The 15,067-nt window shown below is 38.2% G+C and overlaps 1 protein-coding gene across 2 annotated transcripts in view; it reads left to right on the top strand.

The window, feature by feature from the left end:
- flrt1a (fibronectin leucine rich transmembrane protein 1a) overlaps positions 1–15,067 on the top strand; it is a 42,852-nt gene that overhangs the window by 21,672 nt on the left and 6,113 nt on the right. For both annotated transcript variants that reach the window (XM_005471958.4, XM_025910968.1), the window contains exon 2: positions 5,155–5,414. The gene's annotated coding sequence lies outside the window, so the exon portion shown is untranslated. The remainder of the gene's footprint in view (positions 1–5,154; positions 5,415–15,067) is intronic.

Here is a 15,067-nt window from a genome sequence, read left to right as displayed (position 1 = left end):
TATATTATTGGCTAGCTTAACAATGGAAATCAGTGAGCTTTAGAAGTTCTGGTAGAACGACTTTGTTACCTTTGGAAAGAACCGTGACTCTTTCTCCATGTTGCTTCTATTCAATATGTTGATGGTCACATGTAGTACTACGTCATAAGAGGTTTTGAGCTACAGTACCATTTAGAAACCAAGCAAAAAATAGTTTCCTAAAATGTTGGAATATTGCTTTATTTAATTTTATTAGCATAATTTGTTTGGATTAAATCAAATAGAACAAACTACAATGGAATCAGTAGCAAAGTTAAACTATACCCTTTAATCATATTTTAAGTTCACTGTTTGATTCCTCTGGCTCCTTATTTGAGAACGATCCAAAAGCAGTTCTTTGAGATAAGTAGAGGTGAGCAATATAAAATAAATAGGAAGACCCAAGGACTGCACTTCCAAACGGTGCAACCTGCAAACAGTATATTACAGATTTTTATTACAGTAATGAAAAACAAGTTCAAGTATATGTTGGATTTTACTTTGACATCTATGGTGCAGTCCTTTTCAGATTGCTCAGCCAGATCGAAGCTGCAGCAGTCCAGATGGGAGACAAAGAGTGTTTGTACAAGCAACTGGGCCTGAGTCAGCAAATTTTACACCGGGCAAATCTGCAATAGCAGCTGTAGCAGTTGGTTGTCTAAGATCAAACTGAACATTGGTCTGGGATGGAGCAACTGCACCGGTGTCATTGTGATTGACGGCTCTTGTTAAAAGCAGGATTTCTGAGGGGGGAACAGCAGCTCAAGCTTGTCAAGGTCAATCGGGAGGTGTCTGGCAGGAATCCAATTGGAGATTTCAGCTTGAAAATTGGAGATATGCAACCCAACCTGTGTGTCAGAGCTGGGACTCAAAAGGTCAGTTAAGTGTCATACCAATGATAGGAGGAATTACAAGATGTGGTGACAGTGCCAAGAGGTTTAGTGCAGGAGGATGGTTTATCTGTGTCAGGCCTCCTTGGAGAGCAGGATGCACACTCTTATGGGATACCTGTAACAGTGTTTGCTAAAAGCATAGAAAAAAATGGATATAAATCTGGCCTTCCCTGTTTTGAACAATAAATCTTGCTTTCCGTAAATTTGATAAAAGCTTTGAAGACTCGACTAAGACCTGTCTCAATATTCCTTTTCTTTAAAAAAAAGACTTCTAAATTGAACAAAGTAACTTTATTGTCTGTGCTGCTGCACAATTTCTGCTGTAGCCGTGTCTTCCAGCAATAAATCACAACAGTTATTATGATTAAACGGTTGCTGTCCTCATGAGTTCATTTGTAGCTGTCAAATGTTCGTTACGTTCTCTGATGTAAGCTGAACAAGCCTCTACGTGTCCGTTTGATTTGACTCTGTAGGCACCGGTGCCACCTGGCATGGAAGGTTGTTAATTTTCAGCCAAATCATATAATAATGATATACTGGAATTAAGTCATAGTTGAGTTACACTGTCTGCCCTGCATGTTAGATATCTGGAATCTAACAATCTGCCATCTGGTTTGTTTCTAGCTCAGCGGTAAGATTATATTTCTATACTTTTAATTTGTGCCTCAGATCTGTGCGACATATTTATCTGCATCAGAGGTTTTCGAACTGGGAGGGTGCAGCAGAGTCACAGGGAGGAGAAGGAGGAGGAGGGGAGGACTTGTGTAATTATAAAATCTTCCTTACTGATAGAGTTATTATAGTTTTGTATTTTCAAATTAGTTTTTATTTTATTTTGTTTTGATTTATTTTAGTTTCTGTTAATTTCCTGAGTGGGTTTGCTCGTTTCAGTTTAGTTTTCATTGCTTGAAAATGTTTAGTTTTCGTTTAGTTTTTATTAGTTTCAGTGTTAGTTTAAGACTTTATAATTACTATTGTATGAAGGGCATGTGTCAGAGGCAAGATTTAGGAAAATCAGCATGAATATTACAATATAACCACAACTCTTTGAAAGAGGTTGACTCGCAGTTTTGTAGACATCCAAAGCCTCAATAAACACATCTGTAAAAGCCTCATCAGCCAGTTTGTGATAACAAATTTCACCAAATTAACAAATACCAAAAATAATTCATTTCCTCTATATTTTTTTTCTCACAAAATCATTTCAGTTAGTTTTAATTTTCTTCAAAGTTCTAATTTTGATTTTTTTTTTTTAACTAAAAAGTTTATTTCAATATAGTTGAAGTTCTAATTAATTTTAGTTAACTATGTTAACCTTGGTTATTTACAGGTAAAATATTTTATTAAGGTTGACCTGATCTTGTTTTAATGAACGAAATCATTGAGATAATAGAAACTCCATTAGCTGGAATACCGTTGTAGTGTCGTTGCAGCACAGTTCTAACAGCTGTTGTTATTTTTTCATGTGTATTTCCTCATCCATATTCCCTCTTCTTTACCTGCCAGAGAAAGACTGCTAACAGACTTACTTACAAGAATACCCAGCTTTCAGTTTTTTGGCTAAAAAAGGGGCAAAAAATAGTTAGACAAACTGAAAATATTAGATTCATATTTTCACTTATCTTTAGAAAGATGGCAAAGATTTTAGTCCCTCTTTTGTTAAAAGCACGAGCATGTCTGTGCTTAATGATACAAAAATTAGGGTCTAACGATGATGCCAATTGTACAATTCTACCAGACACAACAAAACTGAGAATGTGTATGAAATGAAAGAGCATGTGGCATTGCAGTGTGGCCAGATTTGGCCTGGCATCAGTATCAGTTGGGGTTGTAGCAGTGACTGTGACACACAGCTCACAGAACCAATTAAGATACTTGGAAGCTAAACTCCCACTAGCTTTAATTATTGTCAAAATCAGTCTCCCATAAGTCACAACTTACTGAAATTCTAACACAAAGAGAAGAAACACATTTTTAGATCGTGTCACTCGGTTATATACTTTCCAAGGATGACCGTTACAAATGAGCATGCTTAAATCTGCTTCAAAATCACAGAAATCAATCTTTCACATAACTCAGAAACACTTTAAGCTTTTTATTCTCCAGCTTTGGTCAAAGTTAGAACCATCTGACTTACATAAAAGTCGTTTGCCGACTTGTAAACCCAATTACAAGCAGCAACTTCTAAATTCTACCACAAATCCCAACACTCGGTTGATATTTATTGAAAACTATTGTTAAGGTTCAAAAGTTGGAGAAAAGAGTACGGAGGTTCTCAACATCAAATGATGACACTGGTCCAGAAGGTATGATCAAAGCGAAGATTTATTGTTTACACGCGCGGAGTTCAACACTGGGCAAAGTCAGTGACTGAACTGAACTTACAATAATTAGACAAAGGTTTTATATGGGTACAACAACAAAGCCCCCTCTTTTGCAAAAACAGACATACGTCAACCTAAACCACAGAATGTTCCGTTAACTTTTTCTAACATAGTTTAAAGAACATTACGTCTCATCTCCATCCCGGTGTCGCACCACGTACGCCTTCTTATCTCCCAGAACATCAGGTGCACTTCCTGTAAGCATCTGACAGTACGTCGGCACAATTCTGCACTTGCAGCAAAAACACATCTTAACTTTTTACCTACTAAAGTGAATCTATCTAATTTGTGTGCGTGCACGTGCGGGGTCTGTATGTGTATGTCTCGTCTGTCTGTGCGTGCAGAGTTTGCATGTGCTCTCTGAACCTTAGTTGACCTCAACTTAGGCAACCAGGCTAAGGCCATCCTGTGTGTACTGATCTTGACTTATATGTAAAATATATAAAACAACTATTTCAATCTAACACAACTACTTAAAGCTTAATCCGCCATAAATGCATCAAAACACCCTGCTCTTAACTTGCACTCACTCTGCTTTCAGTTTCACTTCTGCAAAAGCATGCAACTTCAAAAGCCTATAACTTCCTGTCGCTGCAGCTCAGTCTTCTCACTCACTGAAGACTTCAGTGTAAGAATACAAAAACATTCAAAAACCTTTAAATTATAGATTCAACTCAACAGTTTAAAGTGGTTATAACTGAACCTGTAATAAAGACTATATGATACCAATATGTTTAAATATACGTAATAACAAAATAATAAAAATAGAATTAATAAAAATAAAATAATAAATGGAAATAATAAAAATGACAAAAAATAATACTTCCTTCCCAACACTATGCATAAGACATCTGAAGCATTTCCTGGATGACAAATTCCTACTCTGTGGAGACATTTCTTTGTTTTATAAAATAGACAGTTTGTTTGTTCCTGGCAGAGAAAGTGGGGCTCACTTTCAAAAACATATGCGTGTTATTAAAGGAGTTAAAGATGACACTCCTATTACCGTTTATGTTTTAGTATTTCTCTCAGTGTGATGAAGATTAGTGATTTGTAATTATTAATTATCAGAATTTAGTTGGATTATTTCAGGCGCTGATTCTGAGCTAAAGCATGTGCAAAAAACTGAAGTTAAAGTTTCTTTGAGAACATCTGTGCTGCTCTTAAGAGTTCACTGTGAAAGAGAGTAGCACAGAACTAATTTTAGTCGGCACATTTATTAAGAGGAAGAGCGAAGGAGCAGTGCTTCCCTTCTCGTTTTACAAGTCAGATCAGATTAGATTTGGTTTCAAGACATGAGAAGTAAGCTGAAGTGAGATGGCGTGCTGTCTCGTGTCACAACGCAGCCGTGAGAAAGAGACGCGATCAGCATCAATGCGACGCAAAGACGGAGAGACAACAGAGTGGAGCTTCAGAGGTGGCTGCTAGTTGGGAGCTTCAAATGCCATTAACCGCTTTACAAAAAGGTGTGACAGAGCTTTAGGAGGGACAAGTGAGGTTAGAAACAAAGATGTGGAACACTTCACACAATTCATCCAACAGTTTCTCTACAGTTTCTCATCCATCATCATACCGAGGCGATCATTCTTCCTAACTGAAAGAAGCAATCAGTTGGATGGAAAATCAAGTGAAAGGAAATGAGTCGCTTAAGATCTCAGACTTTATATTTTTTATCAAATGCGATCAAAGTTGGGTAAATGAAGACCAGATAACTCACTCCGCTAACCTAGAGTCGATGAGGAAAAGTAATAACGGGATATGTAATGCAGCTCCAGTTTAATCAGAGATGTGACACTTGAATGACACTGATGGCCACATGTGCTCCATTATGATTTTCCTCTCGCTCCCTTTCTCCACAGAGCATAGATTTGAAGCCAGAGGTGACAACTAATCCACGTCAAAGCCGAGCATAAAAACACAGCAGAAAGAGCTGTTCCTAAAAACAGCGAGAACACACTCCTACACGCCGACATCCTGCCTCAGCCTCCCAGAGTTTACGGACTACATGTCGACAGGAGCCCAAGGAGACTCAGTCTGGGGACTTTGAAGGAATCGTGTGGGGAAGAACGGTGCAAATGATACGGCGGCACCCCCTTCCCTGCCAGCCTCGCTTCAAAAAGTAAGCTTTATGGTGTGGACTTTCTTTTACCCTATCTTTAATCTAGATAATGCTTTTAGTTGTTTCTTGATGTACTCAAATGGAATTAAAGCATTGCCCTCTGTGTTTGAACTTGTCTGTCCTTCTGCTGTTTCATTTGTTGATTATTTGTTATGTATATATACCTTGCTAATACCCTTAGAACTGCTTTAATTCTTCGAGGCACAGATTCAGCGAGGTGCTGGAAACATTCCTCAGAGATTTTGGTCCACGCTGACATGACAGCATCACACAGTTGCTACAAATCTGTTGGCTGCACATCCATGATGTGAATCTCCCATTCCACCACATCCCAAAGGTGCTTTATTTGCCTGAGATCAGGTGACTGTGGAGGCCATGAAGTGTGCCTAGAAAATATCCCCCAGCATCCTGAACTGTTGATGCAAGGCAGGATGGAGCCATGTTTTCATGTTATTCATTCTAAATTCTGATTATACCATCCGAATGAATTTTGTATTTAAAAATCAGTGCAAATTGTAGCCTCAGCTTCCTGTTGTCAGCTGACAGGAGTGTTACCCGGTGTGGTCTTCTGCTGCTGTAGTCCATCTTTTTCAAGACTCGATGTGGTGTCTGTTCAGAGATGCTCCTTCGTGTATATTGGTGGTAAGAGTGGTTATTTGAGACACTGTTGCTTTTCTGCTCAGACCTCTGACCTGACGACGGCTTTTTTGTCCCAAGAACAAAATGCTTACACAAGTCTGTCTGGCACCAGCATCTATAGATAGATAGATAGACACATACGTAGATGTATACGTACATTACAGAAGAGAAACGGGCACATTTTTCTCCTTTTATTAAACAGAACTGTTTTTTTTTATCCATGGTCAGAGGAGCTCTACCTTAAGCTGTTCTAGGTTTTTCTTTTTTCTCAGTGAAACTGAAGCTTGGCATTGAGGCTCAAACTTAATGTAATATATTTTAACCCCATCTAATGTGATTCTAACTCAATGGACCTTTGTATTGGAGCAACATTTCAAAAGCATTTGCCTACAACAGACTCACTTTCATAAATTGAACAAAATTACTTCTTGTGACTGTCCCTGACTGTGATTTTCTTTCATCCTTTACTTCCATGGAAAAAAAAAAAAAAACCCACTCTGGTTCGACTAAGTGTTGATATTTATTGAATTTGAAGCCACAGCAACAAACCGAGTCAGAGGAACACCTTTACTGCACTACCTCTTTCTCAAATGGTGGGAGTAATTAAATAAGACATAAATGCAGCCATTAAACAAACTAACACTTATCAACAGTTAAACAGTGAGCAATAAAGCTCGATTATCCCCCTCATTTTCTCGTTTTGGGCATGAGGCCAAACAAAGCAATCAGTAAAGGTCTCTCTAAAAGCCAGCACCCATTAGCAAAATATACTAACTTGCTACCTTTGGTCAATGCTCTGAAGTGAGCTGCCTCTCGCGAAAGTGGAACGCCAACATATAATTTTCATGGATATAGCTTCTAAATTAAGAATAACACAATACCCTTTGTGTTTCTAACTCAGTCTGACCGGATTTTGTGGGGGTGAAAACGAGGTCGCGTGGAGTCATAAAAGAGTGAAAAGTTTCGAAAAAACTGTGCAAGGCATCTCGGGATTCAAAGCAACTTTTGCTTAAGATCCGAACACTCCCACAGCTGATATTTCATGCAGCAGAAACCCACACACACACTGAGAAGTCAAAGCGAAGTGTACACTGCACAGGATCTTTTCCGGGCCCCGGAGGCGGCCTGTATCTATTTATCCACTCTAATTTCTCATATGGTGAAGGATAAACTCAAACTACTTCAAGTGTGACAACACAAAATCGTATTTATTAAGAGAAGCCTGCTTACTTATACTAGTTGTTTTAATCCACCACTGCAATTTAGTCTCACAAGACAATGTTAGATGCATTTAATGGCTCTGTAATTAATTTACTGCGTAGCATGGCTGCTGTAATTTTCTTTGGATGAAGTTTTATTACGCAAAAGTGGATTGGTATTTGCCAACATATATTACTTAAAGGAAAAGCAAGCATCTGTTTTGCTTCACATCCCAGTTTGGACGATATAAAGACTAATAGGCGAACCGTGCACTAACAGAAAGCGACGTGGAGAAAAAGAAAAAGAGAGCGGGAGAAAAAAAGAAAAAGCAAAGGAATTAACTGTGCAGAAAAAGAACAAAGTCACAGAAGGGAAGATGAAAGCATTATGAAATGTAGTTGATGTAGGCAATTTAGGACAAGGGATTTAATGACATTTGTGAATGCGGCACAGACAGCCGACATGGCAGCCAAACGTGAAAGGACAACACAACTGTAAAGGCAGGCATGATGATGAAGCAAAAGAAAACTGGGTCTCAGTCAGCCGCTTCATTGTTCCCACCAGAAAAATGCGACAGGGAGAGCAAAGACGAAAACGGTGCCTGTGTCTTCTAAGCGATACATAGAGCTTAAACCAGCGCAGCCTCTAATTGAGTCCTTACATTTTGAGGACGTGCGTGTAAACAGGAGCGGCTTTTTTTTTTTTTAAGTATTGTATAGAGTCTGACGAATAAAATGTGAAATGTGTGGCAATGTGTAGGTGAGAATATGATGATTAAGCAAAGGAAAGGGAAATGAGTCATACAGTCAACAGGCAAGTAAGAAGATGAGATAATGGCAGCAACATGTTAGAAACTGACCTATGATCAACCCAGCCAAGGACTATAATAGATGAGTTATTCATCAGACTTTCTGACTCAGAATTTCTATTTTGATAGATCTGAAGTAGGATGGCATTTTTATTTTGAAATGTTGAGAAGTCCAAGGACAAACTGTACTCAATACACGAATGTTCTCAGGCTGTAAAACCATACTAGCCTGGGTTTTCTTCTCTTTATTTCAACACCACAACACTAGAGTAATGTATTGTACTGAGGGCATATTGCACCTAATTTACATTTCCCAGAATCATTTCTTTGTGTTGCACTACTATGACATGGCTAAATACAACATTCACGTCCACTCAGGGCTGTAAAAATGTTGCTGAAAATCACCAGATTGCCAAGCATTTCTTCAGCTTTGCAACAACAAAATCACAGTTCCTGCAAGATCATCATCATTTCTTCACCGCCACCAGTGTAGTTACGGCTCTGGTGACCTTAGCCTCACACCAATATCACCAGCGTTTGCTTGGTAGTTAAAAAAGGAAAAATCAGTTTTAAACCAATCTTGAGATCATTAAAAATGTAACTATTTAGGCGTACTAATTAATAGTTGAATGTGATCTTGATACATAGTAAGCAGGATGTGAAAGTAACACTTACTGTATGAAAGACTATAAGTGAAATAGTTTCTAAATTTAGCTAGCTCATGTTAGCTAAGATCATAACAGTGTTTAACGTCATAATTTGGACACAGTTTTAAAATCAGTCCGCACTTACGCTTCAACCTGGTTTTGTGGAATTTCATATCAATTATTATACTTCTGTATAATGATGCAAAACAAAATACACTTCATCTGCAATAATAACGATAACACTTAAACAACTGGCTGCCATAAACGACTTAAAGTCAGAGCATAAATGCAAACAAAGTAACAGTATCTGTGTTCCATGTATGAACAAAGTGCAAACAACTTTTTTGCCCATGATATTCATCAAGAAACAAAAAGTATTCAGAATTGAAACAGAATTGAACAATACAAAAGAAAGAACGATCGTATATTTAGTACATAAACAAAGAAAAACTGTAAATATGTAGTTTTTGTTCTCTTTAATAATTACAGCATGACTATGCATCAGCTACAAGACAGAGTCGGGTAGACTCATGTAAAATTGTCAGTTTACACAGTATTGGTCACATTACTTTAGCAGTTTTTAGATGGCTGACTTTTATGTTTAGAGGCATGTTCAGGTGTTGTTGGACCTCCACTATGGCTGCCAGGCACAACCTAACAGTGCTGTAAAGGTGTCAGGGATACAGAGAGGTTTTCAACTGATGTAATCGTTTTCTATTTCCTCTCTTATTTCTGAGGTTAATTTTCACCCCGAAGGCACAATGTTGTTTTGTGGCTCAGCTGCCCGGGCCTTCCACAGCCCTGTATTTCTATTGCAACTTATCAGGATTGAATTCAAATTTTACCAATTAAGCTAACCAATCTCACTGTCTCTCCCCCTCTCTCACAAATAAAAAAATCCAATCAGAGTCCCAGCTGAAGCGTGACAAACACAGGCTGACTCCTTGACTCAAAGGCAGATGATAAATTTGCCTTTATAAGTCCCGTTTGAAATGAGTGTTTTCTCAAAACGGAGACGCTGGCCCTTCTCGTGTTTAAAGACTTTCCTCTATTTTATGTAGCAGAAAGATTAAAATCAATGCAAATGATTTCAGAAGCCAGTGAGGCCTTGATCAAACACTGCATTATGCTCACTGACACAGACGTGACACATCTAAAGTTTATTTCCCAGATACTCTGCCAAGCCAACTCTGTCTCAGTGTATCATACATCAGTGTGGCAGAACTGCATCTGCATTAAAATACAGATATATGAAGAGATTTATTTTAAATAAAACTGTAGATCAGATGTGTTTACAGTAGATTACTTTAGTAGATTTCATTTTTTTCACAAAAAACATGAAAATTTCTGTTTGAGAATATTTAAGTCATTTCACATCAGAAAGGGAATTTCAGTGAAAAACTATACTATAAAAGGAGACTCAATAGACAAGCTAGCAGTTTTGTCCTTGGGTTAGAGACATTTTAAGGCAGATAACTGCCACCTAAACAATTTGAATGAAAATCTATGGCCCTCCAAAAGTTAATAATCTACTTTATAACAGCCGAACCAAACCCATAACCCGGCTGCGTTGATACATTGACTGAAGCTCAGAGTGGAACGTCACCGCTTTTTTCTCCCTTTTTTTCCCAGTGTCAGGCATATCTACGTGATGGGATGAGCCAGAGACATTGATCATATTGGCATGCTGGATTGAGCTGTAAATGAAGCCATGGTGTAAATCTTTGTGAAAGTGTATTAAAAGTATAAAATGCAGGCAAAAAAAAGCTCTTTGAACATTTTTTAAAATAACTAGTCAATAACTTTGACTAGTTATTTTATACTGAAGTTGTGTTATGGCTTTTTCCAATAGACTGTATATACAAGATGGATGTACCCACTTTAATATCACTAACTGGTTTCTGGTGCTCAGATTTTGAAGCCTCAATGTTAAAAGTTTTTACCGCTGTTATGTTTTTTTTGAAGCCAGCAGTTGTCATATTTAGATCCAAGAAGTGCTGAGAAGTGCTATTTTAGCAACATGGCAGCAATGCTGTCTTACAGCAAGAAGGTCCTGGGAGTCCAAAGACATGCACTTATTGGGGTTATGTTAATTACTGACTCTGTGATAGACTGGGAACCTGTCCAGGGAGTAGCGCACCTCTCACCCTGTGATAGGATCACCTCTGTTTGACTGTGAATTGAATAAGTGGAAGAGAGTGGATGGATGGAACGCAAAGTTATCAGCTATCACCAGTAAGGTTGGTTAGCAAGTTGCATCCAAAGACTTTATAGGTGCAAAGCCACCTACAACAACAACTAATTAGCTCTAGGTATGTCATAGGATTGGTCATAAAATCTGTTCTATAGTTTTGGTCCAGCGGGAGAGAAGTTTAGGTCTCAAGAAAATCCAAACTGGTGAACAGTTCTCATTAACTGGAATATTATCCAAAAACCATGGCTGCTTTTTGTAGCAGGCTGTAAATGTGGTTTTAATTCTGTTCATTTGAGCTTTTGATGTTGATATTTTAACATCTTTAAAGTTAAAATTCTAACATAATCATTATCTTAGTTTGGCCTGACATTTTTTTAGTCTTTAAAATGTTAAATACTCAAGGATGCTAGCATGATAGCATAGGATTATGAACAAAGAGGGATTTGGCAGTTAACTGAAGCTTAAGATCTGGTGTAGTGGGAAGCCTGGAAAAATGACTTGATTCAAAGTAACTCCGAAATTAATTTAACTGTGAAATCTAGTAGCAGATTTGTTTTTTGTGTGGACAGGATGTGATCAGCTGACCTCTGCTGCTGACTCCATTGTATTGTTGCTGCTCTCGAGCCCTAGGAGGTGTAAAGGTGCTATAAACACCTCAGTTTAGCAAACAGTGACAATGAACTTTACACCCTGCTCTTTAACAGAGTCTGTTACTTTGAATTTTACTACACAGCACACTGCACACGACCCAGCTGAGCCCACACTTTTATATTATTCTTACACAATAATGCAGCTGAATAACACAGTTAGTATTATTCAGTTTGTACAATAAAAACATGTTATAATATGAAATAACAAGCAACACATCCTGTAAAGATCTAATATCAGATTAAAAATCTTTTTAAAATGACTCGGGGCATCTCACTCAAGCTGAGCTGTTCGTAGATTTAAACAATAAGCTTCCTCTACTATCCTCACTTTAACATATCTCTCAAAATAAAACAAGTGTACTTTTAGTTAGTGTTAGTTTGTGTTTGGTGATATTCATTGAGGGGTTTAAAAATCTGATTTTAATGAAATAAATCAATAAACTTAAAAATCAATGTAAAAAACAAACAAAACAACCCCATAATTTATATTCACTGCCCATCTGTAGAACTAGCTAGATATTTTGAATCCTGGGTATTCCCCTGTTTATTAGACACCTCATTGACAAAGGAAATATTTTGATGTTTTGTGGTCATGAACTACAGTTTTGCTAATCTAATTGTGACTTGAAAGCTGACCAGCACTGCTTCACTTTTTGCAACTGTTGTTGGTAAGGCTATCAAGCTCAGTTCAGTTGACTCTATTACTGTAACACCCTTAAGAAGCGTGCTGGTTCATACCATTGATCAGGGTTAGCATGCATTACATTTTAACCAAAATCCCCCTGAAATCCTGTCAACATCACAGGAGATTTGGTGTTACCTTGTCACACAGCGCAAGAGCATATCGCTGCGAGGATCTGTGGCCCTTTTGTTAATGCTGAAAGGATTTACCTGTAATCTGGCTGTCTTGAGGAAGAAACGCTGAGCCAAAATAATTCAGGGGAAGTAGCTGCAGTGAAGAGGACAGAGAATTAAACTGGTGGCCCGACAGAACGTATTACAGTGCTGTAAAGATAAAACACGTTATAGTGCTGTGAAGCTATATATCAAATCTTTCTGGGGTCCCGTGAGCTGCATACCCACCCGCAAACAAAACCCTGGAGATGAATCCCCAGCTATGAATCAGGTGAAGCACTCTGTAGCCACCCTACAGCTTGTATTATTTTGCTGCAGCATTTTCTCAAATTTATATGGGGTAAAATAGATGGTATTAATTATTTATTGACATGTGTTTCATTATTCCTTTAAGATATTTAAGGGAATGAGACGCCAAATGCTGAGTTTGTGAAAGAGTCACAAACACAGAGCTGAGTAATGAAAGCACTGGACTTTTTTTTATCTAAGTGTCCAGATTTATTTAAGCATTTTTAACATTTATTTCTCTTTTACATGATGTAGTGTACAATATTAGTATAGCGTCTAGTTTTTGAGTAGTCTTGGAAGAATCTGGAGCTCCTGAACATAAATCCAAGTCAGGGTCATTACAAAGCTTAGACCCTCCTGCTGCGAGGCAATGGTGCTAACTGAGGCACCGTGTCGCTTAACATTTATATAGGTTATATACACTGGGTCTTTGTGTCAGCAGCTGAGATAAGAAACAGCTGCACGCAAATCCAATCATTCCTTAATGCCAGGAAATCGGTAAACATAAACAAGGAAAGGGGAAAAAAGTACGTTGGTGTGGGGCGAATCCATTAATACTGCCTTAGCCTTTAATGTGTTGCCCAACCTGCCTCTATAACATATTCAGAGAGGGGAGGTTGATAGAAATTTAACAGGATTGTAATGCATTGGTTTCATTAATTAATTTATAAGGAAATTGTATTATGAGCTCCAAACACAGGGACACGTTTGATTTAAAAATATGCCAGGTGTATAGCTAAATTACATCTTGCATATGTTAAAGAAGCAGAACATGGAGTACAACAGAGATTTATTTTTTCTTTTAGCTTTGTATAATAGAATATAATAGAGTATAAGTGTATAATTCTCTAGCTCTATTTCTAGGCAGAGTCATATAAACTTGCTGCAACCTTTAGGATTTGCCTAGCAGGCCATGTTTTTCTATCATGATCTCAGATGTTTTGAGTTCCTTGTCATCGCCCTAAGCATCATGCTTTGCGTCATCTTTTCCTTTCCCCGTGTCCAATCTGCACATCTAAAATGTTCTCTATGTGAGATAAGCTGTGGGCCACTATTATCGTTTCACCGCCATTAGTGAAGTGGGTTTCCTTATACGTCAGCAGCCACTTCGGTCATCTAAAATCCACTTTTGCAGATGTCTCAGTCCTATCCCTCTGTGGGGGTCTTAATGGGGAGATGGGATTTAAAGGTCTTGCGCACAGCTGCTTTCTGTCACTCCCCCTCACCCTCCCCTCTGTCTCTGTTTTTCTATTTATTTATTTTTTATGTAAATCGATCTAGTCTTAGGTTCCAGTATTAGATTGGGGGGTTGTTGTGTGTACTGTACTGTGCCTGAGGCGGCTGGCTGTCTGGCTAACACATTACCCCACATCCCTGCTTTACTCCCCACTATAGATAACTGAAATGTAGACAACCATATAGATTGTCCACATGTGGGTTAATGTTTTTGCAATTTGATCCTGCATGGATAGACAAACACACAGTAAGCATTCACACGCGCACAAACACAAATATCAGTTGTGTGCTCTTTACGTTTTTATGCCGTTTTCTAATAGGTGCAGACAAGTGAGCAACCACGAGGCAAAAAGAAAAAAAAAATGCCGAAATGTGTGTTTGCTATTCTTTGTGGCACCTGCTTAATCCAGAGAATCACAGCTCAATATGCTCTATTAATCCCTCTGGCTCTGTGCACCACTTCAATCCCACACCACATCTATCTTGTTTTTATAGGGCTGACCCAAATACTCCAGTGTTCAAGAGACTCACTGCTGAAGCTCTTGGGATTCAAAAGTCATCCATTCTTTAGCACTACTCTGCCTCTCGCTGTCTCGAACACACAACCTGCACACGCTGGAAAACCCAACACCAGAATACATTATACTATAGTCATAAAAATGAATGCATAAAGTAAAAAAACTCAGCTTTTTAAATGTTTTATTTCACTCTTCAGGTTCCACTTAAAGTGCACTGACACCACTTTGCTGTGTCAACAGGACTGAAGAGGAAATAGGCTCAAAAAGGGATTAGTGAGTAGTAGTTTAGCTTTGAATGTGAATATTTTGCAGAGCTCGGGACACAGAGCACAGATGTTAGTCTCATTTCATATCTGACAAAGTGTCATGAGTGGAGATGCTAAAGGACAGTACAGTAGAATAAGTCCTAAATAATGCATGACAAATGCTCATGACGGGCATTTTTTTCTTCTGCTTCTGCAATAATCTGCCCTGTAAGGGCTATAAATGTAGAAATATTTGAACAACGTTTGAAAGGGTTGGGAAAGCCAGTCTAAATGTATTTCCAAGTTTCTATTCAACTCAAGAAGACTGAACTAAGAGAAACTGTCCAGAAACTGTGTGTGTGTTTTTTTTTTA

Source organism: Oreochromis niloticus, linkage group LG10 (assembly GCF_001858045.2).
Source record: "Oreochromis niloticus isolate F11D_XX linkage group LG10, O_niloticus_UMD_NMBU, whole genome shotgun sequence".
Lineage (NCBI taxonomy): Eukaryota > Metazoa > Chordata > Actinopteri > Cichliformes > Cichlidae > Oreochromis > Oreochromis niloticus.
This window is presented reverse-complemented; position numbering and strand designations above follow the sequence as displayed.